Source organism: Palaemon carinicauda, chromosome 22 (assembly GCF_036898095.1).
Source record: "Palaemon carinicauda isolate YSFRI2023 chromosome 22, ASM3689809v2, whole genome shotgun sequence".
NCBI lineage: Eukaryota > Metazoa > Arthropoda > Malacostraca > Decapoda > Palaemonidae > Palaemon > Palaemon carinicauda.
The window spans coordinates 26,768,873-26,795,454 of NC_090746.1; the positions used below are offsets into that span (position 1 = coordinate 26,768,873).

The 26,582-nt window shown below is 33.9% G+C and overlaps 1 protein-coding gene and 1 long non-coding RNA gene across 2 annotated transcripts in view; one reads left to right on the forward strand and one right to left on the reverse strand.

Annotated features, from left to right (window-relative positions):
- LOC137616379 (diuretic hormone receptor-like) overlaps positions 1 to 26,582 on the forward strand; it is a 399,151-nt gene that overhangs the window by 212,991 nt on the left and 159,578 nt on the right. The gene's annotated exons all lie outside the window — the stretch shown is intronic.
- The window catches only part of LOC137616380 (uncharacterized), a 504,367-nt gene continuing 492,525 nt past the window's right edge, over positions 14,741 to 26,582 (reverse strand). Inside the window, exon 5 of the long non-coding RNA XR_011039411.1 lies at positions 14,741 to 14,915. This is a non-coding gene — a long non-coding RNA (uncharacterized lncRNA). The remainder of the gene's footprint in view (positions 14,916 to 26,582) is intronic.

Consider the following 26,582-nt stretch of genomic DNA (forward strand, 5'->3'; position numbering starts at 1 on the left):
TCATCTTTTATCTTCCTCCGTCTTTATTACCAGAAATTTTCCTTTAAACCTTTCTTCCACCCCAACCCACCTTCCCTCCCGTGACAACCTCTTCCCATTCAATGGCTCTTACGGTAAAACAAGAAATCTCAATTTTCCATATATCTTTTTTTTATTTAGTATCCTGGAGGATAACTGCTTATAATTAATATATATATATATATATATATATATATATATATATATATATATATATATATATATATATATATACAATGAGCGGCAAGTCACTTTCATACACAGTTTATCTTAAAAACAACGAAGTTTATCTTCTTTGAAATGTCAGTATTTGAACAATGATGTATATTCATTTAAAAAAATTGAGAAATGCTAGGGTCAAGGACTGAAGGAGATCCAAAAAGAGGTATTATGGTGCTACTATAGCGTGAGGTCTACCACACTATAGCGTGAGATCTACCTCCCGTTAGGACTATAGCGTGAGGTCTACTGCTGAGTTATTCGTCCCTCATAGATAAAACACATTTCATACATTTGTTTAAGCAATAAACACTTGATTTAAACATATCTTAGAAATTACTTAAATAGATAATTGGATTTCTAATTACATTAAAAAAAAGGAATAAAGGTAAAAATAAACATGTTATTATATATTTCCATACATTTATTCTAGCGATACACTCTTCGTACATCAAACATGTTATCGTATATTTTCATACATTTATTCTAGCGATACACTCTTCGTATATCAAACAGGTTATCGTATATTTCCATACATTTATTCTAGCGATACACTCTTCTTACATCAAAGAGGTTAATCTAGCGATACACACTTCGTACATCTTCTAAGAATGACACAAATAGATCATTGAAATTTTTTCTCATCACCTTCCAGCAAAAATGATCAAGATGAGACTGGAACAGCTGACGACCAACACCTCGCATTCTCTTCAGAATCATCGTTTTAGCGTCCAACCACGATCGCTCAATTGATATCTCCTTTAGGCCGAGGGAAAATCTGATTTAGGAGCTCCATTTGCTTCCTTTTATATGGACAGGTCACGTTTTTTATGGATTTGGGCAGTTCACATGTTCGATAGATAGGTGCGGGCCTCTGGGACCTTGGTCACGTGGTAGACCTCACCCTCCACCTGGGTAGGCGACATATGGCGGTAGACCTCACGCTATAGTAGCACCAGTATTATTATGTACTGTATAGTATGCTTAGAAAATATCTTCATATCGAAATAACGTATTCTAGAACATAATGAAGGTTAAAGCTTTACTTAAAATAATGTAAAAGCAGTCTTTACATAAGTTTTACATCATCTCCTCCTACGTCTATTAACGCAAAGGGGCTCGGTTAGATTTCGCTAGTCGTCTCATTGACTGACTAAATCTATAGAGGATTCACTGGCTAGATTCATCAAAGGATAGCCGGTTCCTTGTGACGGGGAGTGACTATCTAACTAAGGCATGTGACCCCTGTCGGTCAATACTAATTCTAATAAGGTATTCCAATAAACATCAGAAGTAAAACCCGAAGAGAAAGTATGTCTATCGCCTTAAACCTAATCCGTCACCATGCTGCCATACTGTGCGTGTATATATATATATATATATATATATATATATATATATATATATATATATACAATATATATATATATATATACAATATATATAATATATAATATATATATATATATATATATATTGGGTTTAACGCGATGGATAAACTGTCTCTTCGGCTTTCAATGCTGAAGGCTAGCGGGTGATCTTACTGGAATTAGTATGGACTGGCATGGGTCACCTACCTTAGTTAGACAGGCACTGTGCATCACAAGGAACTGGCTATTCTTTGATGTATATAGCCAATGAATCCTCTATGGATTTAGTCAGTCATGGAAAGAGAAGATGAAAGATTGGCCCTCTTACTGGGCGTAACAGGGTGCTAAAAATCTCCCAGTTTATAAATACTAAAGAAAAATTGAAAATAGGTAATTGGAATGTTAGAACCATGAATCAGATTGGGAAGTTACAGCAAGTGGAGAGTGAATTTATGAAATTTAGTTTGGATATCTTTGCCCTAAGTGAAACACGTTGTAAGGGGGATTGGTAAGGAAACTTTAGACCAAGGCAAAATATATATCTACTCAGGAAGATCAGATGCAGTTGGAAGAGGAGTAGGAATGATGATGACACCAAAAGCGGGAAAGGCATTAACCGAGTGGAAAACTGTAAATAGTAGATTGTTACTAGCGAAGTTCAAATCAAAGCCGCGAAACATGAGTATTATAGTTTGCTATGCCCCAACAAATGATTCCCCTGAAGAAAGGAAAGATGAATACTATGAAGAACTGCAGAGTGTAATAGAAGATATCCCAGAGAGATATCAAGATTGTGATTGGCAACTTCAATGCTAAAGTTGGAAGAAATAATCAAGGGATAGAAGTTGCAAATAAAAATGGAGCACATTTCATAAGTTTTTGTTCAACAAACAATCTTGTCATTGGAGGTACTCTTTTTCAAAACAAGAACACCCACAAGTATACATGGACTTCACTGTGTGGAAATTACAAAAATTAGATAGATCACATTGCCATTAATAAAGAGAGAAGGAGGACTCGGAGGTGCAGATATTGGTAGAGATCACCAGCTCCTCATTGCCACACTGAAATTCAAACTGACAGCACACAACAGAAGGGTAGATAGAATTCCTAGGTTTGATACAACTAAGCTTTTAGAAGGAGAGCACAGAAAAACATTTGGAATTGAATGTAGGAATCGGTTTGTAGTCTTAGAGACTTTAAGAGATGAAGAACAGACAATTAATGAAGAAACGTGTAATATTAAGAACATATATCAGTCAGTTGGTAGTGAAGTCTAGGGACACGTAGTTCCATGGAGAAAGCCATAAATATCAAATGATACTTTGGATACTATAATAGGAGACAAAAACAGAAATTAATTATTGAGAGTTTAGGGAAGTAATGAAAATTACAAGTATTTCAGTAGTTAGGAATGACTGGAGAGAATATTTAGACAGTAAAGCAGATGAGGCTGACAAAGCTATGAATTCAGGAAGTGGCTATGGCGAAAGAATTGCTCGTAGAATTATTAATGAAATCTCTATGGGAGCAGAAGCATATGACCGTCAAAAAGAGAGAAAGATCTGTTATAACATCTGAAGATGAAGAAAGACAACGTTGGATGGAACTCTTTAGTGAGGTTATGAATACGAGATATGAAGGGAATAATTTCATTAATATATCTCAAGCTGTTGAAGACTTTGATGTGCCCATGAATGAATTCCGTGTGTTTGAAGTTGAAGCTATTCTCAAAATAATAAAGAGATGGAAAGGCCCAGGATACGATGGAATTCCTGCCGAGATGATACTGGCCGAAAATGAAGTGACTCCCAGAGTACTTACAAGATTATTTTGTAGAATGTGGCATCAAGAGCCAACACACGATGAATGGGAGTTAAGCGTGTTGGTGAAAATGGCACAAAAGGAGAACTGACTGACTGTAATGATTACAGAGGCATAACACTTACGTCAGTTGTTATGAAAATGTATAGTATGCTTATTCTGAAGAGACTGGTGAGAAAGATTGGTGAAAAGCTCAGAGATGAACAAGCAGGATTTAGAAAAGGTAGAAGTTGTACTGACCAAATTTTAATTTTGAGACATGAACAGCAATGCGTAGAATATAGCAATCCACTTTTGATGGCATTTGTGGACTATGAAAAAGCCTTTGGAGATTCCTGTGTTATTATGGTTTTCCTCTTAAATATGTATATTTGATTGTCTATTCATGAGCATAGAAAGAGCAAAGTTAATGTTAATGGAGTCTTATCAAATGAATTTCTAGTGAACAGCGGAGTACTCCAAGGAAATGTGTTGTCACCTATGTTGTTTATCCTCGTCATGGATTTTGTAATGTGTTAAACAGTCGGAGATTGTGGAGAAGGATTGGACTGGATTGGTGATAGGAATCTAGCAGACCTAGAGTGTGCTGATGATGATGTTCTTATTAGCAGAACACCACAGGATTTGCAATGCTTGCTTACCAGAATGCATGAAATATCACACGAGGTTGGGCTGAAGATAAATAGAAGAAAGAAAGCGATGATGTGAACAGAGTATGCAATGGAACATGAAATATCATTGGAAGGAGAAAGGATTAATGAGGTAAAATCATTTAAACATTTAGGAACTATGATGTCCAATACAGGGTCTTTAGAATTAGAGTTTCATGAAAGATTAAAAAAAGCAAATCAGACAATAGCTAGGTTAAGTAAAATTCGGAAATCAAATCATGTGAATTTACATATAAAAATCAGACTATATATCAGTTTAGTAAGATCGATGTTACTCTATGGACATGAGTTATGTTATGACAATGAAAAAATCTCCAATAGATTTAGTAGATTTGATAACAAAGGTCTCAGAAGGATATTAGGAGTTAAATGGCGGGACAGGATTAGAACTGAAACTATAAAAGAAATTACTCAAGTGCCATATGTGGATGAGATCATGATGAGAGGTAGATGGAGATGGTTGGGGCATGCTCTTCGCACTCCTCAAGAGATTAGTTCACCAAATGTTCAGCTGGGCTCCACAAGGCACTTGAAGAGTTAGAAGACCCCGACCTACATGGCTGAGGACTATGAAGCGCGAAGTAGATGATGAATGGAGAAGTTTTGAATTAAAAGCTCAAGATAGAGACGACTGGCGAAATCTAACCGAGGCCCTTTGGGTCAATATAAATAGGATGAGATAATGATATATATATATATATATACATATATATATATATATATATATATATATATATATATATATATATATATATATATATATATCACAGCCATTGCTAATTCACAGTGGACAAGGGCCTCAGCCATATCCTTCGCAAACTTTCTTAGCTTGTCGATCCAACGTCTTCTCTTCATTCCTCTGCTTCTTTTACATCTAGGGATCCATTCAATTATTCTTCTTGTCCATCTATTATCTGTCATTTTCATTATATGTCTTGCCCTACGAATTTCTTTTTCTTACATGTTAGAATATTCTCTACTCTTGAAAGTTGGCCGTAAATAAAACGGTTAGAATCCTGATATAAATGTTGCCAGGCATTTACCGTTTTTAGAACGGATATATTGACGTAAAGAAGTGATATTACGGTCACCAACTGTTTTTACATAATTGATAAAATATTTTCTTTAAGCTAAACGGCGAATAAATTATTTCCTATGTATTGCGGAAATAAATAACAAAAAAAAAGATAAGACAAAGTAACAGACTAAGTAGTGGTAGATGGGCATCCCCTTAACGCATCACAATTTTTCATCGCTGGATAAAACTGCTTTTTCGTACGTGATTATGCTTACATTCCTTTAAAAAAAATATAAATAAAAAATAAAATAAAAAATGCTGACATTTATTCCATTTTAGTAGCAAGGAACTTTTATTCAAAGCATAAAAAAATTCCAGATTTAAAAATCACTCAGGTTTTCTCAAAAATATGCAGATAAGATATTTTCAGTATATATGAAAATATTGAAATCACTTCCCAATCATGGATTTTAAGGCCCACAATTTGGAACTAATCTTTTCTTCTCCATGAAGGATTTGGATAAAAACCATATTCATGCAGTGTCCTCCTTGGACTGGTATGCACATTTTATAATTCTTCCGAGTAAAGTTGAATCAAAGACTACTTTCGTTAGATTTCCTTAGATTGATAAGTTTTTGGCCGAAATGAATCTTGTATCTTGTTCATAAAGTTTCCCCAATTAGCAGACTCCTTGTACTGTTTCTCTATTCTTTTATACTGCTTTCAATGTTCTGTTGTTTAACCAAATATCCTTTTATTACGCAAATTATCCTTATTCTGGTATGCCGAATTCATTAAAGAATTAGACTATATAATTTTAAGAGGTTTCCTTATCGTAACGTACTCATTTTAATTTCTATTTAGGAAAGTTGCCTTGACAAGATTTTAATGTACAGGCAGTCCACTTTTATCTTTCTCTTTAATTTCAATCACAATAACCTCTAGTAACACACCTCTTTTTTATCTCGCCTTTCTTCTTTAAATAATTTGTAAATGGTCTTAATAGATTCTTGATTTAACGGTCACACTTAACCTTTGTTTCGTGAATTATGAAAAATTGTATATTTCCTATAGATATTGACGCCAATTCGTTTAATCAATCTTGTCAATTTCCAATTCCCGTGGCTCTATCGAACATCACTACACATGGAGTGCATGCTACTTACAACCATTCAAAGGAATGAGTCAGGTTATTAATAGGGTCCATTTTTGGTTGCAAATATCCAAAAATGTCAAGGGAGAGGTGTATGCATTACGAAGAATTACTTGACAACAACCTCAAGGTTCCGAGGGAATATTGTTTGCAAATTACCAATAATAAATCCATCACAACATAAGAAAATGTTAATATTAAATCGGTTGTTATTCATCAGAGTAACTAAACAATTTGTAAGTTGCTAAAATTACGTTTCTTAATGTACACATGAAACAAGATATGTATTCTTTATATAAAATCTTCATTCATTCTACATGTTTATAAGTAAACATGATTTTTACACGAAATATTCTTAAGTAAATTGAAAATGATTACTGCAATGTAAATTCAAAATATGTTCGACCACACATCCGTACAACGATTTTGGTTAAGTCACGGTAAAAAACAAAACAAATAACTAATACACAAACAGCTTTACATCTGCTGCTTCTGAGTCTACCCAGTGCTTCACGAGTAAGCAAACATCCTTTTTGTAGTTAGATTATTTTTTTTCTTTTTTTTTTCCATGAAACTTACACAAATTCCTGTTAATAGAAGCTGAAAATGTAACGAATTACAAGCTTCCAATCCTATTGTGACGTAAAAAATATATTTTTCTTTGAATTGTCTCTGTTAATGGCAGACATAAAATTTTTCCTTTTGTGGACCATATTTTCCGCTCAAGCCTTGATTACTTATTCTGTATGACGCTCTAATTAGCCTTGTGTATGTTTACAAACTATTGTCGTCTTTCGTTATATTTTCCCATTATACTACACTACTACAGTAACACTTGCAGCGCTACAGAAACGTTTGCAGCGCAAATTGAAAAAATCTTATTTTAAACACCTATTCTACGCCGTTTTACAAATTCTGAGGATACATATGCAATGTGAAAATGAGAAAACGCATGGACTACTCTTTTACTTTAGTGAGCTGATTTCAAGCAGGACATTACCGTGTTTAGCTTAAATGAAATGCATTTACGTATGTTGTTATTCCTTAACACACAATGGCTTGATTGCTGCATTACTCAGGTTTATCTGAATGTATATCTTTCTACAGGTAATTGAGTGGACCTCCGGGGATTAATATCCTCGGGTTCTGACGATTTATTCGTTCGTTAAAACAAGGCAGGGAAAATATTGCTGGTTTTCTTTTTATATATTCCTCCCTCTCCCCACTAAATATTTCTTCTTTGATGTCCTTCTAGAAAAAAAAAATTCCGGTTTCTATATAATTTCATCAAAAATGTTCGAGAAAGAGAAAACTTTCTACTGATAAAAGACATCGTCGTTGGATCTTGATGGAACATGGCGTTGATAAGATTAGGGAGGGATGGCCTACCGAGGGGTTGCTGATATTCGGATATAAAAGAAAGATTGGCACTGAAGATGAGAGATACGGGAATGGAACACTCCAAATTAGATTCTTCAAGAGGAAAGGACGACCGATGAGAACCCAAGGCAAAGTGAATGCAAAAGGGCAATCCTGCTTCAAAAATATAATAATTTATTTTCACACGAATAAAATTCCACTTGAAATAGAGGATTAAAACAATTAAAGACGGTAAAGCATAACATATGTATTTCGAGGAAAATTATTGATTCATATTTGAAACTATTTGCGTGGATTGTTGATAGTTCGGGAAATTTGATCGATTGTGGAGGCTACTCTAGATGAATGCTTTTTGAAATCCTTAACTCATTTCACATTTACCACCCAAATTAGCTTTGGCATCTATTCCCGAGAAATGATATAAAGCAAATTCACTCCTATACTTTGACCAAGGAAATTTCCAAGGCAATGCCAGGAATGATTGCCAACACATCCATGCATGCTCAAACACACACAAATACACATAAACACACTATATATTCTTACAAAGCTAGTCTAGTGTAGAGTAAATATTTTATTCATGTATTTCATTTGTGTATTTAAGAGGTGAATAGCCAGCTCGTAAGGTGAGTTCCTCTCTTGTACTTGTAAGTGATTGTATGTAAATCACATAAGACTTTCGTCGTTCATTTCATTGTATTTTATATCCAAGTCAGTGTACGTAAATTTACATTATTTTTTAAGAATTAACTTTCTATTTCACATATTTTGTTACGAAGTCTTACGCAACCTCGAATAAGTGTGCTGTACTGACCCTACGAGGTATGAACTAGGGCTTATGTAACTTTTTTATGTTTATATGTTTAATGCGTCATATTTGAGAGAGATTACGCAATTCTTATATTATCCACATGTATAGAATGTCCTTGAAAACCCCACAGTTAGTTTTATCTTTTTATTATTGCTTCACGGACGGAGGTGGATGGAGTTAGCTGAGAGAGAGTCGCCTCGCTTGTGCGTTGATATACGTTGGATACCTGATTGTTGGCAACCTTACGCTGCTAGGCACTGCCCCCACACTTCTAGACCCTCTGAATAGAAGGATCTAGAATAATGAAGTCAATATATATACGCCCCCTGGAATGCATAGCAGCAGAAGCGATCCAGACTATGCCTTTTTAAGAGCCAAAGTTCACTTCTCTCTCAAGTGTCTCGAGTGTCTGCCCTCTCGAAAGTGAATAAGTATTTTACCCAACATATATCGTGTGTAGTGTGTTCAAACATTAAGAAACTTTGAAGGCGATTTCAAATTCATTGTGGTATTGTACGTGCTGGTATTATATAAATATTTTGTAGCTGGCCCTGTGAGATTTAGGTAAAAACAGTGAAGTGTATTTATTTTGGCTTAACTGTTCTATTACCTCCTGTGATCCAAAACACTTAAGTTTATCAGTTACTTTTATGTAAATTTCAATAAGAGTTTAATCATTAGAGCATTAAAGGTTAACTATTGTCATTAATTATCATGATTAGATATTATCCAAAATTAATATCCAGTGAAACAAGTGATCATATAATTTTCAGTGTAATATTCTCTTGTCTTAGTCTCAGGTTTTGTTCAGATTTAACATTTTGAGTCAAGTTATTATATAATTTTCAGAGTGTAATATTTTCTTGTCTTAGTCTAAGGTTTTGTTCAGATTTAATATTTCGAGTGATCACCAGTATTTCTTACCGAGCTCTCTCGTATTCTTGTTTAAGGATTGAAGTAAGAGGTTGTTTTGAATAGTTCTTAATAATAATTACCCAGTTTGTTTTGAGTGTACGTAAGAGACCTTTGAATATTCAGTGTTTTTATATATTGCCGTCAGGAAGTTATATAATTTCTCAGAGCTCGGTATTATTCAAGTGTAACAGATTTATGTAAAAATACCCGATTTATGTAAAAACAAATAGGTAAGTTTGGAACTTGGGAGGTTATTTAACTTGCCAGCCATAATTTATAATATATATTTTTGGTGCCCAGACCCCAGGACCAATATATATATATATATATATATATATATATATATATATATATATATATATATATATATATATATATATATATACTGTATATATGTATATATATATATGTATATATATATATATATATATATATATATATATATATATATATATATATATATATATATATATAATCTGTGCTCATTCTCTGTCATGCAAACAAATTAAACGATTCTTATCTCTTTTACAGCGAAGATAACACCTACCGTAACTTTCGTAAGTGAGTGGCAATAATTCGACTTCCTGCTTTACTCATTTTGTGATCAGGAATTCAATTTGCACGATATCTTTCGCAGGATATAAGCAATCTGCACCTGGCTTCGCTTGCAATTTAATTCGTAATGTCGCAGTAAATTGCCACCCGATGCTTTACTGCCGTCACTCTTGCCTGCAACTGGCTGCTCTTCCACTCAACTAATTAGGGTTGAGTAAACGTCTGCGATTGAAAAATTTAGATTCATTGCACAGGGGTGTTTTCTATCAGGTCTTAATTGGACATTTCACAGATTGTTTCTCGAAATAAAAGATTTTGAAAATCGGGTGCCATCAGTTGAATGAGGAAATCGGACTCGAACAGGGACTAGGACAAGCGAAAATTTATTACATGATTTTGTTGGCGTTATAAAGATGAGATTGGGTTTAAAATAAATTTGATATCTGTCAAACTTTCACGTAAATATTCACGTTTTTTTCTTCAAAATTAAAGAATCTTGCTCTATATCAAAATTAGTGGTAGTTTCTTTAAAAAAGTAAAACTGAAATAATTTTTCTATATATCAAAGTTAGTAGTAGTTTCTTTAAAAAAAATAAAAACAGAAAGAATTTTCCTTTCCTCTTTTTCCACAGATGTTCAAAGATAATAATGGCTACTATTGAAGAGAATAAACTGATCTTGGGCCCTAAAACTTTAAGAAAAAATGAGTATAGAAGAATGAAAAATTTCTAGGCATAAGTACACTTTCAAGCCACTGAAGACTTTTGTTACTAACATTCAAAGCCTTAAGACTATTCCTGAATACATTACAATTAATTTCAGCCTTGAAAGTAGTTTAAAATTTTCACGCATAAAAAAAAAAAAAAAAAAAAAAAAAACACTCACACACAATTCCAGACTTGATGAATGGATGTAGTTCAACGAATTAACATACTTGACCAAGTACTGGAATATAAAATTGTAATTCAAGAAGCTTATTTTTTTTAGTGACTGCATGTTGATATTTTTGATACGACAAACAAGATTCAGGAACGGGAAATCCCTATCAAAAATATTAAAAAAAACATTTTAACATCATAAATCACCTAAAATTGGAATTCTGTATCAAAAGAAACACTTTCCATACTTCCAAAGAATGGATGAAAATTACCAAAAAGGTTCAGCAAGCTATTCCTTCCCTGTTTCTTATGGGAGGGCGCGGGGGGGGGGGGGGGTGAGTAACAATCCTCTCATCCCGGTCCCCTGAATCGAAAAAATGGTTGATCGCAGCATTAGTACCATCGCAACCGAAAATCACCATTACTGAAGCCTGCTACAGAACCTAAGATGTCTGAACCGAGAAGCAAGAAATGCCTAAGCCCCTTGACTATGAGTGAGGAGTGAAGGGATTATTCCTAGGGGATTTTCTGCGAGGCACTATATCAATCTGAAAGAAACGTGTTGAATGCGATCCTCTTACACATTACTCAAGAGAATAATTTATGGTGGGAGGGAGGGGATTTGCTCGGAAAAGTAGTTTTTAGTGATTACATGCCGTTATTAAAGTTGGTTCTCTTCACTTTCAAGATAAATAAACAATTCATTTAGTCGATTTTTTTATGAAATGAACAACTGATAAAATTAGTAGCATTTCCTTTATGTATCATATTTCTATATTCCTCACTTGTGTGGTACTTTTCTTGCATACTTCTAGGTATCGGTTATCCAGACTATTTCTAAATCTTTGAATTTAGTTGACGTGATATCAATTATCTGTTTCTGCACACCACTGAATACTCCACGGTTTTGTTTTTAACATTTCAAACAGTTTTAGAGGTAAATGAAATCCACCCTCATAATATTATTAGCAATTGAGTGGAAGATAACATTAGTACGTCCACATAATCATCAGTGAATTGAATATTCTACCATATAACTTTTCGTTAGGGCGTTTACCTCGAATCAGAACATCACTTTACAATTATCTAAGGCTAGTGACTTTATTAAGCTGTTACTCTAAATTTGTCGGTTAGCTATCATCAACAGTGGTATCCTCCTAAAATTAGTCTAAGCAAAAATTCTACCATCCCCTGCTTAAAACCTATTCTTAAAGTGTCAGATGAAATCTACATCATCAAAAATCCTGTTACATACCGTAGGCTATATATAAACAGTACACTGGATTACTTTATCACATGAAAATTAATCCACAATATAATGTATATACAGCATATATACTATATTTATATATATACAGTATATATATATATATATATATATATATATATATATATACACATATACAGTATATATATATATATATATATATATATATATGTATATATGTATATATATATATATATATATATATATATATATATATATACACAGTATATATATACGTATATATATACATATATATATATATATATATATATATATATATAAATATATATGCATGCATGTGTGTATGTGTGTATATATCACAGTACACTGGATTATTTAATCACATGATAATGAATCCTCATAATTTCGTTATGTATCATAAAGTAGCGAAGCAGGCCTCATTCGACTAACTTATAGGCATGATTTATTTACAAATTTAGTTAAGACAATGACTTAATAGTAGTTTCAAAGCCATTGTCAATTAATTTTCATCTATACATACATAAATAATATAAATACTGTATATATACAGCATATGTGTGCGTGTCTGTCTGTATGTGTATGCGTAATAAGATATCCGTCCTTTTATTATGCTCAAAGACCTAGATGTAAATATCTAATTTATGTTACTCTGATATTTTCTTCCGCACATTTGTACCAGTAACCAAACACCATGTTCCGCAAAGTAAAAATTATGTTTACACATACAGTATAAATGTGAACATTGCTTTTACACTTTTTATAATATACTTACTCACTTAATTGGTTGTAGTATATGGTGTTTTCTAAGAATGTTTTCAATTTTGAGTGTTATCCAATTAGATTCCTAAATTTGTTCCGAACATCTATTACACTTATTTATATAATTCAATCTCTCATGCGTTAGTCACTCTCATTCGAACTGCTAAGACTGAATCTATGGAAATTTACGAAACAAAGCTTCATATCGTACTCGGTTATTATCTGTTTCGATTACTTTATTACTTTATTTAAATATAATTTGTAATTTTCTTGTTTTATTCTATGTTCCTTGCCTCAGTTTTCATTCTGAGAATTCCTTACTTTAGACCGACGTTCCATCTTCACAACTGTTACAAACCTGGGTAATCATACTGATATGCGAGTAACCTCGAGACAGGAAATTTTACAATGTTTAAAATATATTATCCAAGTTTCTTCTTAATATTACACAAAAGCATTTACAAAGGCTTCAATTTTACTTTCCAACATGAAAAACCATGAAGAACTAAGAGACTCATTACATCAAACTTTTATATTCCAAGTACCTTCTTTCTCCTGAATTTTCGTTGCAATAATAAAAAAAATTCCATAATCTCTTAATCATATTCTACAATTTCATATCTAAAGAGTATAGGACTTTTAAATATGGTCTGCAGTAGAGACTACATTAATTTTAAATATTTCAATATATTTCACACGGCATCATTGTAGTATTAACTGTTATTTACACTCAATTGTAAATACTCTGCCAGTTAATTTATAGTCTAGCTTTCCTGACAATTTACCCAACTACAAATAACAGATTTACAACGCTTTCATTTAAAATCAACTATTAAACTATCACTTAAATGAATGTTTATTTCTGTATTTATTTGTACATTCGCTTAGGGGAAATGGACCCAAAAACCTTCTTTCATATTACCGTTATACTTTAGTGTTGCAGATTACACGTAACCATTAAATAAATACTTCTCTCTTGGAACTCATATAACCATTTTCCAGTCATTGTTTGAACAATCCTATATTACGTTTTTCTATTCCTTTCCTATTTTGCTATAATTGCGCCGATTCTCTCTCTCTCTCTCTCTCTCTCTCTCTCTCTCTCTCTCTCTCTCTCTCTCTCTCTCTCTCTCAAATGACTAGCAACACAAAGTCCTTCCTATTCAATTGGCTACCCTGAATGTAACCCTATACAAAATTACCCGAATGCTATTATGCTATTAGGTTTCCGCCAAAGCAGTTTACTCTTACCAAGAGTTCTATTAAATACGCATGGGGGACAAAATAAAGATTAGGTTTCTCTGTCTATAGATTACAAAGAATTATCTGTTATGAAAACATTAAATTACCTTGAATATGAAAAAGCATATCTTTGAATGCTAGAAGAATAAAATTCTAAGTAATCTTATATAAAGAAAAAATCATGATTTATAAAATAATAGGAATAGAGGCTTGTTAGATGGCCTCATTTGCGAGCTCGCCACAGATAGTATTGCTCGTTGAATCCGTAAATTTTGCAGACTTATTATTCTCTTATTAATTTCTTGTGTAGAATTTTGTGGTTATTTCTATAATTAGAAAGTCTTTCGTACAGAGAGATCATAATCTATAAATTTTTCACTCTCATCAAAGTTATTGGACACATTACCATGCACCTACTGATCGATTAGCATTCGATGAAATGTTTGCTCAATGTGCAATAATTTTAAATAAAACCTTTTCCAAGTGAACTCATTTGCAGTCGGTTTCAGATATTGTAATATGTGTAGATGCAGAGGTGGAATTTCGTGGAGTTCACTAACCACAGGTTAGTCTAACAAAAGTGAAAAAGTCCTTTGGTCCGTTTCCAGAAATATCCTCTATACAGCTGACACTTTGCTGGTCATGGTTTGGACAGAAACGCTGGCTGGGATTTACTAGTTTATTTACGTCGATGTTGTAGCTTGCCTGGTCCATCAGGACAGACATGAGCTCTTGCAATGTTGCTTCCTATAAAATTTATTTCCACATTGTTGTTGTAGAGTGCTTGACCTTTCTGGCCAGACATGATCTCATGCAATCATGCAGCACGTAAACATTCATTTACATAGAAATCTGAAATAAAGCGGAAAAGTAGCAGGAAATATTTACATAAAAAAGGGTACACAATTACAAACCACGCTTATTTCTGCACACATTGTAAAGGTTTGGAATGTATTTTATTTGCAGGAAAACAAACATTAGAAACGTCTGGATCTTAATAATACAATATCCCTTACTTACTATTAGTTTTTGTTTCAAAGATAAGATGCCGTTATTCCAGGGATATAAGAAAAAAAAATATCTTCGATGTCGTCTTGTATTAGCTGTAAGTTAGTTTCTCGCTGTCCACGCAAGGTCATGTTTTGGTCACCAGAATATCGCTGAGACGCTTGGTATCGGTTTTTACAACACAAGCACTGATGAACCTGGTGGTCAATGAGCTGTGGTGGTGGCTTACAACATTAACCAAGAACGGGCAAGGGCAAGTAACCTAATCTTCAAAAGGTCAACACTCTTCGGAGCCCAAAGCTTTTTTACAACCTTATCGATAATATTCTAAATATTCCTCTCCACACCCACCTATCCTCATAGATTCCTTCCCCATGACCGAACCATCTCAAAATACTCAGCTCTATCACTTACACTAAACCATTTTTTTTTCCAGTTCTATATATTTTCACTTTTCTCATCTTGACTTTTGTTTTGTCACATATCTACACAATCAATATTCAACCTTTTATCTTTCAGTAATAATCAACACAAACAATATTCAACCTTTTATCTTTCAGTAATAATCAACACAAACAATATTCAACCTTTTATCTTTCAGTAATAATCAACACAAACCATATTCAACCTTTTATCTTTCAGTAATAATCAACACAAACAATATTCAACCTTTTATCTTTCAGTAACAATCAATGTTCACATATCAATTTCTAAATGAATGCTGCAAGAAAAAAACAATCCGCTCACACATTCCAATCTGTATCCAAAGACCCTCTGAGTTTCTTTTCCATATTTTCCAAAACGCCAGCTACTTCCTTGCACAACATATTTTATGATTTACCTCTTCCCTTCATTCCACCAATCGATATATTTGTTAATAAATATTCAAACAACTCACCTGATCACCATATCAATGCCATTGGTTCAATCACTACCCATTTTCTTATCCCACAATTTTGTACCTAAATCCACTTTCTTTTCTGTTGATTAATCCCATCACTGCATCCACATACTTGAAGAGTTATCATTTCAGTCCCATTTTACAGGAAAAAAAAAAAAGAAAACGTCACTTTCCACATGTCTTCGGCTATTGATAAATTAATGTTACCTTCCTTTCTAATCTGAAGGAACAAACAATTCCTAACATATACTCCTACATGGCTGAGGACTTTGAAGCCTGAAGTAAGAGGTGATGAATAGACAAGTATTGATTTAAAATCTCAAGACAGAGACGACTGGCATAATCTAACACAGACCCTTTGCGTCAATAGTCGTAGGAGATTATATATATATATATATATATATATATATATATATATATATATATATATATATATATGTTTGCAATTAACGTTCTGAAAGAAAATTTAGGAATCAAATATAATAGCTATACATTTTTAATGAGTACAATGAGTGGTCTGATAGCTCAAACACTTATGATGCTATCAACACAAAACTATTAAAATCCAGGATCATTAGGTTCCTATATTGAATTATGAAAAGGATAAGGGAGTACTATGTTTCATACTCTGAGAAAAATACGTAAACGCCGCCTGAGAATATTATGGGAATCATTGTGACCTGGCCGGGAAAGAGTAATTAATTTCGAATGGAATGTAAATATGACCAAACTGTTTACATTTACAAAAGATAAAAATAAACATCTGACATTTTTATCCAATAGAACTCCATTTAAAACTATCCTTTCATTTTAGGATAATTAACATAAAATTCTTCCATTCCATTGCACGACGTTATAACATAAAATTACCTTTTTATTTATCATCTTTATGTAATATAAATGGAAAGAATTATTAAAACTATAAAATATGTGACAAAATTAATTTTTAATTTTTCCCAGATTTAGGAATTAATAAATCAGATATGTTATATAAAGAAATTACTGACAGCCAAGAGAGAGAGAGAGAGAGAGAGAGAGAGAGAGAGAGAGAGAGAGAGAGAGAGAGAGAGAGAGAGAGAGAGAGAGAGAGAGAGCAATTGAAATCATCTGCTGCCAGAGTAAATGGATGATTTTACTTTAAAACCCGCTTAAAGGGAGAACCGCTGCTAACGAGATTTGTCCATTAACCGTATATCCTACTCTCGACTACGAACTCCCAAAAGTCAAATAAGCTGAATTGACAATACAGTAAAATTACTATAAACAAATATATGGGGTTATGAAATCTGTACGATGAAAAGTCACAAAAAGAAGTACAAATAGAAATACAGTAAAATTAATTTTCAGTATCACATCAATGCATAGCCTGATAAAATCAAATGGAATGAATGTGCAAGTACAGTAGATTGGTGTCACATAAATGTTTAATCAAATGGCGTGAAATGAATGTAAAACCGAATTACATCAAATCAAAACATAACTAAATAAGGTAAATGAATGTATAATTAAATACTATTTAGGGAATCTTGAATCAAAGGAAGTTTAACAAATATATAAATAAACAACACTGAATAAGTAGACATCTAATTAGCGTTACATGAATATATAATAAAAGTGCACTGAAGAAATAAAATATTAAATAAATCACATAAATTTATAATTAATTGAAATTAAATAGACGTTTTACAACATTTAAATGCCATTAAATGTATATAAGAAGATGACATCTAAAAAACCATGAATGTTCAACAACATAGTGTCGAATGAGTGCATAATAAAAGAATTTGCATACTTGACACACAATAAATGAATTAACAATTGGCGTATGATAAGTGTATAGGTAAACATTACACTAGACAAGTCTAGAATAAAATATTATCCAATGCATTTATTGTTGAATGACCTTGTAATAATGTTCAATGGAAATCCTTCAGTTGAATTTATAACTAAAATGCGTCAAATTAAGCATAATCAAATGACACTAAAAATATATATACTGTACAGTAAAACCTAATTGTAATGACAGTAAATGTAGAGTATATATTGTGCAATGTAAAGGGCATTGTATGAAGGTAAAATTATGAAGGAATGTACGGTCAAATACGTCAAATAACACTAATGCCTATGTTGGTAATCAAATTGCATTCCATGAATTCATACCAACTTATAGCGAATGAAAGCGCAGACAAAGGCATGCAGTGGCCGTATTGTTAAACGACTGTGCATGTGTGTACAGCTAAATGACGTCCAGAAAGTGCATAATAAAATCGCAACAAATTACTGTACACCCAATTGGTGTCCAATGAATGCATATTCATATGATATTGCATTAAGATATAACATACTTACGTGACATTTAGGAATAACTAACAGAAATTGACGAATATATACGCAAATAAGATTGCCTTAATTCAAAATTAAATGGAATTGAATAAATGCATGCTCAAATGGCATTGACTGAATGAAGATGTATCATTCGTCTGAATATTGTATAATTAAACTATAGTGATTGAATGAACAACCATATGACGACGAATTTCCTATAATAAAATGACATTGAATGAACACGTAACATATTGATTCAAATAAACACAAAAAAACAAAAAAAAAATGACGTCAGGTGACAGTAAGATCTAATAAAACACCGAATGAATGCAATACCAAATATCAATAAATTAAGATGTAATGAAACCTCATTGAACTAATGTTCAATCAAATGCCTTTAAATTATTGAATAATCAAATTATATTCAATAAATGGCAACATATATATGCATATGAAAATGAGATCCAACGATTAATTACGGAAATGGCACTAAATGAATGTATCATTTATTGAAAACTACTGAATGAAGGAGCGATTAAGTGACATTTAACGAATGCATAATCAAGTACATCAAATGAATGCAAAGCTAAATTATATCAAATTAAAGGAAAATTACCTGACCATAAGGGATTGTATCAACAGATACAAAAATCGATGAACCTGAATAAATGTACAACAAAAGGGTCTCGATTAATGTACAAGAAAATGAGCAGGATGAATGTACAACAAACGGAGTCAATAAATGTATAACATAGGGAGCGGAATAAATGTACAATCCTAGTACACTGAATGCATATGCTATCCAATTACAAGTTAACATATCATCAAAATACAAAAAAGGAGTAAAAATGCATCAAAACATTTTATCAAATAGCATTAAATAATGTTAAATAGACTTCCATTACACGGTAGAGGGTGACAGAAAACATGCAAATGGTACTTAATGGAGGTTTCATCAAAAAGTGTGAACTATATTAGCAATATATTAGTGAAAAATAAATGTCTAGTTATATCAAAATGCATGACTTGCTTGTATACTATAATCAAATCATGTTGAAATAATACACGATTAAAGGGTGTCCATTAAATGAACACCCTAAAGGACTAAATAAAGAAGCAATAAAATGCCATCTACTGATAGCACAAAAGGAGAATGACTGCAGAATAAAATCTTGTGTATATATATATATATATATATATATATATATATATATATATATATATATGTGTGTGTGTGTGTGTGTATATATATATATATATATATATATATATATATATATATATATATATATATATATATATATATATATATATATATATATATTTATATATATAAACACACACACACATATATATATACATATATATCATATGGACCGACCTAACAAATAAATGGTGTCAAATAAAACCTTTCAAGTTGAATTAAACTGAAACACTATTAAATGCTATAAAAATGATAAATAGTAACAAAGGAAGTAGGATCAAATGGCATCCAACGAAAGCTTAGACAATTGGGGTCTAATAAAATTACTATTAAACAGTATAAAATCAATGCATTATCAAAAGGCATTGTATGAATTAGCCTCAACAAAAAACTTAATAAATTCAGAAAAACTAGAATTAAATCATTTAGAATTAATGTAGTGTTAAATTGTGTATTACGGTATCATAATCTGTGTAGGACTTACATGGATAGTAATGATTCATACAATACCTTTCGAGGCAAGACAATTAAAGCTGTAGTTTAGGAAAAGGAAAAGTTCTTTCAAAACGGGAAGAATAGTTTCAGACTACTTCTTGAAACAAGATATAGAAACTCCCATTTGATAAAAGACTAACAGATAGTGCGAATGGGTCGTTAGGTTAAAACAGAGTGTGTTGTTGAGCAGGAAAACAAGAATTGCAGAGAGCAAATCTGTCGGTATGCATTGCTTAGCTGGAGGCTTGTAAGTCCGGCTGCCTGAATTAAATTTTCCCACAATGTAACGTTGGCACTGGAGCTTGTCAGAGGAGCTTACAGAAAGAAAAAATTCGGCAGGGACGACCAACAGGTCGCCATACACTATTTAAGCTGCAAGGACATCCACGGTGTCTTTAGGTGTGACAGTCCTTAGTCCCAGTTGGAGTCATTGCAAAGAGACATCAGAGATGCTTGGAGGGTGCGGAGAACACGTTCAACCATTCCGTTGGTAGCAGGGTTGTAAGCAGTTGTCTGATGTAGGGTGATGCCCAGGAGATTAACTAATGACGAAGGCGTCCCTTGTATGAAGTGGCGGACAGCCAAATCCACCACCAGCAATTTGCGGTCGAAGGTAGAGTAGCCGGATTCCGCCTTGGACAGTTTTCTACTGATGAAGACCAATGGGTGGGGCAAGTCATTGACCACCTGCTTAGAAATGTTGCTGGTGTCAGTGGAGAGAAGGAGAGGGGTATGTGGCATGGGTAAAATGAGAGTAGCAGCGGTTGATAGGGCATTCTTTGCGTTACAGAAGTCCGCTTCTTGAAGGGGACCCTAATTCAGGTCTATTAGCTTGAGTTCCTCTTTGAAGGAAGAGAATATAAATATGTAGTCCACGTAACTTACACAAAAGAGGTCCCCTAAGATGTCATTCATAAGCATTGAAAAGTGGCCCCAGTATTATGAAGGCAAAAAAAGTGTAATTGAAGGTGTATAAAATGAAGGAGATAGGGATGGCGGTCTTAGGGATGTCTTCTGAGTTCATGGGCATTGCTAATACCCATTTAGGAGGCCAAGCCTGAAGAAAGCCTTTGCTTTGTCCAATTAGGAGGTCACATGGGCGATACTTGGGAGACGTTGGGCATCCTGTTCTGTGTGCATGTTCAGACTCGTGTAATTCCCACACGGCCACAGGGAACCATCTTTCTTCAGGATGATGTGTAAGGGTAACAACTATGGGCTGGAGACCTTTTGGCAAAGGCCCATTTATTTCATTTCGATAAACGTTTGTTTAGCGGCTGCCAAACAATCCGGTGCCAGATGCTTGAACTTGGTGAACACTGGGGTCCCATTTTTTTGATATGGTGATAAATAGTGTTTGGCAGGGACGTGGGCATTTGGCGAAGTTCTGGGCGGAAGATTTCCGGGTACGATATGAGGAGTTGGGCGTAGGGATCCGTGGGTGCGCTGATGTGGAGAGCAAGGTCGGAGGGGGCGGGTTGAAGTAAGAGTCTGCATTGACTAACCATCGGTGAGCAACATCAACCAGGAGGTGGAAATGGGAGATGAAATCCGCACCGAGGATTGGCAATGTCATGTCAGCAATGAGAAACTACCAATGATGTTTGGCGCTTCCAAACAATAATGTGAAGGTCTCATACCCTTGGGTGGGAATCCGTGATCCGTTGGCAGCTACAAGGCGGATGTCGGCAGGCTTAGACAAACTGCATCATGTTCTGGCGTGTGGCCTTGGTAGAAGAGAACAGCAAGCACCCGTGTCTATAAAAAAACCCCCACACCTGTACTTGCATCCTGTAAAAAGAAAAGATTAGCGACTGGGGAAGCCACTGCCACAAGCAATAGACTGCTATTTACTCGTTTTTTGGCCACTGACAACCATTCGCACATTTCTTTACAGCAGCCCCAAATCTGGAGTGGTAGTAGTATAACTGCGGGTGATGGGCGTCAGTATGTGGCTGTAGAGGTCGTTGGTTGGGGCATGACCAAGTGTTGGCTTATGTGGGTGGTGGTCGGCTTTGTTACTGCTCCGAAACGTCACTGGGTGGGCATCTGTATCTTACCGCATTCACATTAGCTTTGGTCAGTGTTGAATAGTTCTCCTCTTTGTCAGGAGTGGAGGAGTTGATGGAGGTCTTGAAGGTGGTGAAGTGAATGTCCATAAGGGCGTCGACTTTGGTCGTCAGCTCCTGCATGAGAAAAATATCGACATCGGGTATGGCAGTGTGTACAGGTTCGGGTAAGTCTCGTACAAAAAGGGCACCAACTAAGTTTATCTCCCGAGGAGAGTAGTCCGTGGCAGGTTGCAGCAAGCGATACTGGTAATTTTCCTGTGAGCGAGCAAAGTCTTTTGGTCCCCCCAACAGTTGTTGAGAGCTAAAAAAGCTTGTCCTTATGGGCAGCTGGCGATGGTGATTACTACTCCAGGAGGGGAGTTTTGAGGGTATCGTATGTTATTGGGATATCCCCTTGGTCACAAAGCCAATCTGAGATATCCGGAAGTTCTCGAGGATCACTGCAAGACCATAGACTGCTTTGATTGCTTGAACGAGTCACGCTCTTAATGCAAACTGAACCTCGGCACACTGAAACCAGGCGAACACCCATGTACTGCAGTAGTTTCATGGGTATGGCATTATAGGAGAATCAGGGTGGAAAGGCAGCATCATCAAACATTAAGGTCACGATTGAAAAATCAATACACTGTAAAAACAAATAGTTTACGTTATTCTCATACTGAACTACCAAACAATGCCACAGCGCATTACCTATCAGTTTATGATTATTGCGCAGTAACAATTATTTAATATAAAAAAATATACCTATTTAAATATAAGATCACGTTTTTATTCCAAGAGACCCTAAGCATTTATGCATCCTAATCATAAAAAGTTAAAAAAGTGACGTGAGCTTCAGGAAGGACATCCCATCATTTAACACAATCAAATATTGTGGAATTGATATAGGATCAAATAGTGGTGAATTAATGCACGTCCGAGTGGAATTGAATTAATGCATGGTCAAATGCTGTCGATTAATTAGATGATGTCGAATGAATGCATGATTGAAGAGTATTTGGTGAGTAAACAATATAATGTATCTGATGTATGCCATATTAAACGATGTGAAATTAACACGCAACTATCAAGTATATTGTAGGAAGAATAGTGAACGCGTATAGGATGACCTAAAAAGAATTAACCGTTGGAAAAAAATGTCGAAAACGTCCATGCAAATAACATTAAATGGTCCCGAATAAACGCACTATCGTCCATATCACCAAAGTGCAGCAGCCATTACAAATCCATTTGGGGGGAGAAAATCATCTCCCTGTCGAACGGAAACCATTAATGTTTATAAAGAACAAGCACTGCTCCATTACGTGGGCATAGATTGACGCAATTTCTGTAAATGAGCTTTCTGCTCACAATATAGTTTGGTATTGTTATCTATCAAATTAAACATTCTTAGGATTAAAATTTCATGAAAGTAAACTAATAACTAAATTGATAATTATTAAGATACATTCTCAAAGAAATATAGTTTTGAATCAAGAGAGCAACATTTCAACCAACGCTCTAGAAGGAAAAAAGGTGGACATATATTACCATAATATATACTGTGTATATAACTATACCTATACCTATACCTATATATATATATATATATATATATATATATATATATATATAGATAGATAGATAGATAGATATGTATGTATGTATATACATACATACATATATATATATATATATATATATATATATATATATATATATATATATATTCCCTTTGCCCACTCACACTGAATGGTCTGGCCTATTTTTTTACATATTCTCCTCTGTCTTCATACACCTGACAACACACAATACCGCACAATTCTTCTTCACTTAAGAGGTTACTACAATGTAATTATTCAGTGGCCACTTTCCTCTTAGTAAGCGTAGGTGACACTCTTTAGCTATGGTAAGCAGCTCTTCTAGGAGAAGGACGCTCCAAAATTAAACCATTGTTCTCTAGATTTGGGCAGTGCCATAGCCTCTGTAACATGGTCTTCCACTGTCTTAAGATAGAGTTCTCTTGCTTGAGGGTACACTCGAGCACACTATTCTATATTATTTCTCTTCATCTTTATTTTGTTAATGTTTTTTACAGTTTACATTGGAGATATATATTTTAATGTTGCTGTTCTTAAAATATCTCATTTTCTTTTTCCCTTTTCTCACTGAGCTATTTTCCCTGTTGGAGCCCCTGGGCTTATAGCATCCTGCTTTTCCAACTAGGGTTCTAACTTAGCAAGTAAAAATAATAATAATAATAATAATATTAATAATATATTTACATACATATATACTATACATATATATATATATATATACATATATATATATATATATATATATATATATATATATATATATATATATATATATATATATATATATACACACACACATATATATATACACACAAAGTAAGGCAAGTTATTGCTCCTAAGCAACTTAAGGGATGAGATAGGTAAATAATCAGAATTATTTTCCCCAATTCTACGAAAGCGTTGACACTAATTCTCCAACATTTCCTGTGAACTTGCATTATTTCGAATTCTTAATTAATATAGAAACAACTTTCAATATTACTGTGACATTTATCAATTAGGACAAAAGACACCGATTAAAAAAAAAACCGACACCGCTAAATCCCTATCTGGGACATGCACTGGTTTCATTACTTAACACTACTTATACCATTATCCTAATAATCTGTATGTATAGGCTATATATTATATATATATATATATATATATATATATATATATATATATATATATATATATGTATATATATACGTATATTATATGCTTTATATATGTGCATATAGTTCAGAGAGCCGGGTGGTCATTCACAATACAGTAGTTGAAGTGCGAATGTAGCAGTGACCGTTGATATTTTTTCCAGGAGCCATTCTTGAAGATATTTCCCATCATACTGATTACCTTCTTACATATAAATCAGTATTATTCCCATTATTGCCATAACCCTAATCGTTAAAAGAGGTTGTAAATTCTTTAGCAACTAAATAGTTATCACAAGGGAAATATATTCAAGGAGAAATTTCACACAGGCGCTCATGAAATATAGTACAGTTAAAAGTATTATTGTGGCTATAACCCATGTGCTTTTGTTACTCTGATGTCAACTCCAGTATAGGAACTGGTAATTCATCATCATCATCTCCTCCTACGCCTATTGACGCAAAGGGCCTCGGTTAGACTTCACCAGTCGTCTCTATCATGAGCTTTTAATTCAATGCTTCTCCATACATCATCTCCTACTTCGCGCTTCATAGTCCTCAGTCATGCAGGCCTGGGTCTTCTAACTCTTCTAGTGCCTTGTGGAGCCCAGTTGAACGTTTGGTGAACAAATTTCTCTTGGGGAGTCCGAGGAGCATGCCCAAAAAATCTCCATCTACCCCTCACCTTGATCTCATCCACATATAACACTCGAGTAACCTCGCTTATAGTCTCACTTCTAATCCTGTCTTGCCATTTAACTCCCAATAGCCATCTGAGGGCTTTGTTCTCAAATCTGCTTAATCTATTGGAGATTGTTTCATTGTCATACCATGACTCATGCCCATAAAGTAACACCGATCTCACTAAACTGGTATATAGTCTGATTATATGTAATTTCAGGCAATTTGATTTCCAAATTTTACTTAACCTAGCCATTGTCTGATTTACTTTTTTCAATCTTTCAATAAATTCTGATTCTAAAGACCCTGTATTGGAGATCATAGTTCCTAAATACTTAAATGATTCTACCTTATTAATCGTTTCTCCTTCCAATAATACTTCATCCATCGCTGCATATTCGAACTCATCATCTCTGTCTTTCTTCTATTTATCTTCAGTCCAACCTCTGTGATATTTCATGCATTCTGGTAAGCAATCATTACAAATCTTGTGGTGTTCTGCTAACAAGGACAGCATCATCAGCATACTCTAGGTCTGCTATTTTTCTATCACCAATCTAGTCCAATCCTTCTCCACCATCTCTGCCTGCTCTACGCATTACAAAATCCATGAGGAGGATAAACATCATAGGTGACAGCACAATCCCTTGGATTACTGCGCTATTCGCTGGAAAGTCCTTTGATAAGACTCCATGAACTTTGCAGTTGCTTAGCACACGAACAGACTTAATCAAATTTACATATTTAAGAGGAATTCCATAACACAGGACTCTCCACAAAATTGGCCGGTGCACACTATCAAAGGCTTTTTCATTGTCCTCAAATGCCATTGTAAGGACAGTGAGACAAGCGTCACCAAGATCAACTGATACTTTATTCAAATGTGCATGGGAGTATATTACAAGGTGCGGACGGAAAGGTAGGATGGCGCTGGCGCCAAATCAGATTGAATTGCCCGCCAAAATATATGTGTTTTCTTACACTTACAAATATACAAATTATGAGTTAACAGAAACATGTAATGAAATGATACATATGTCAAAATGTAGCTCTGATAGAGCGGAATACATATACATGGGAAACCACGGTGTGGCGAAAGGAGAATTCAAATAAA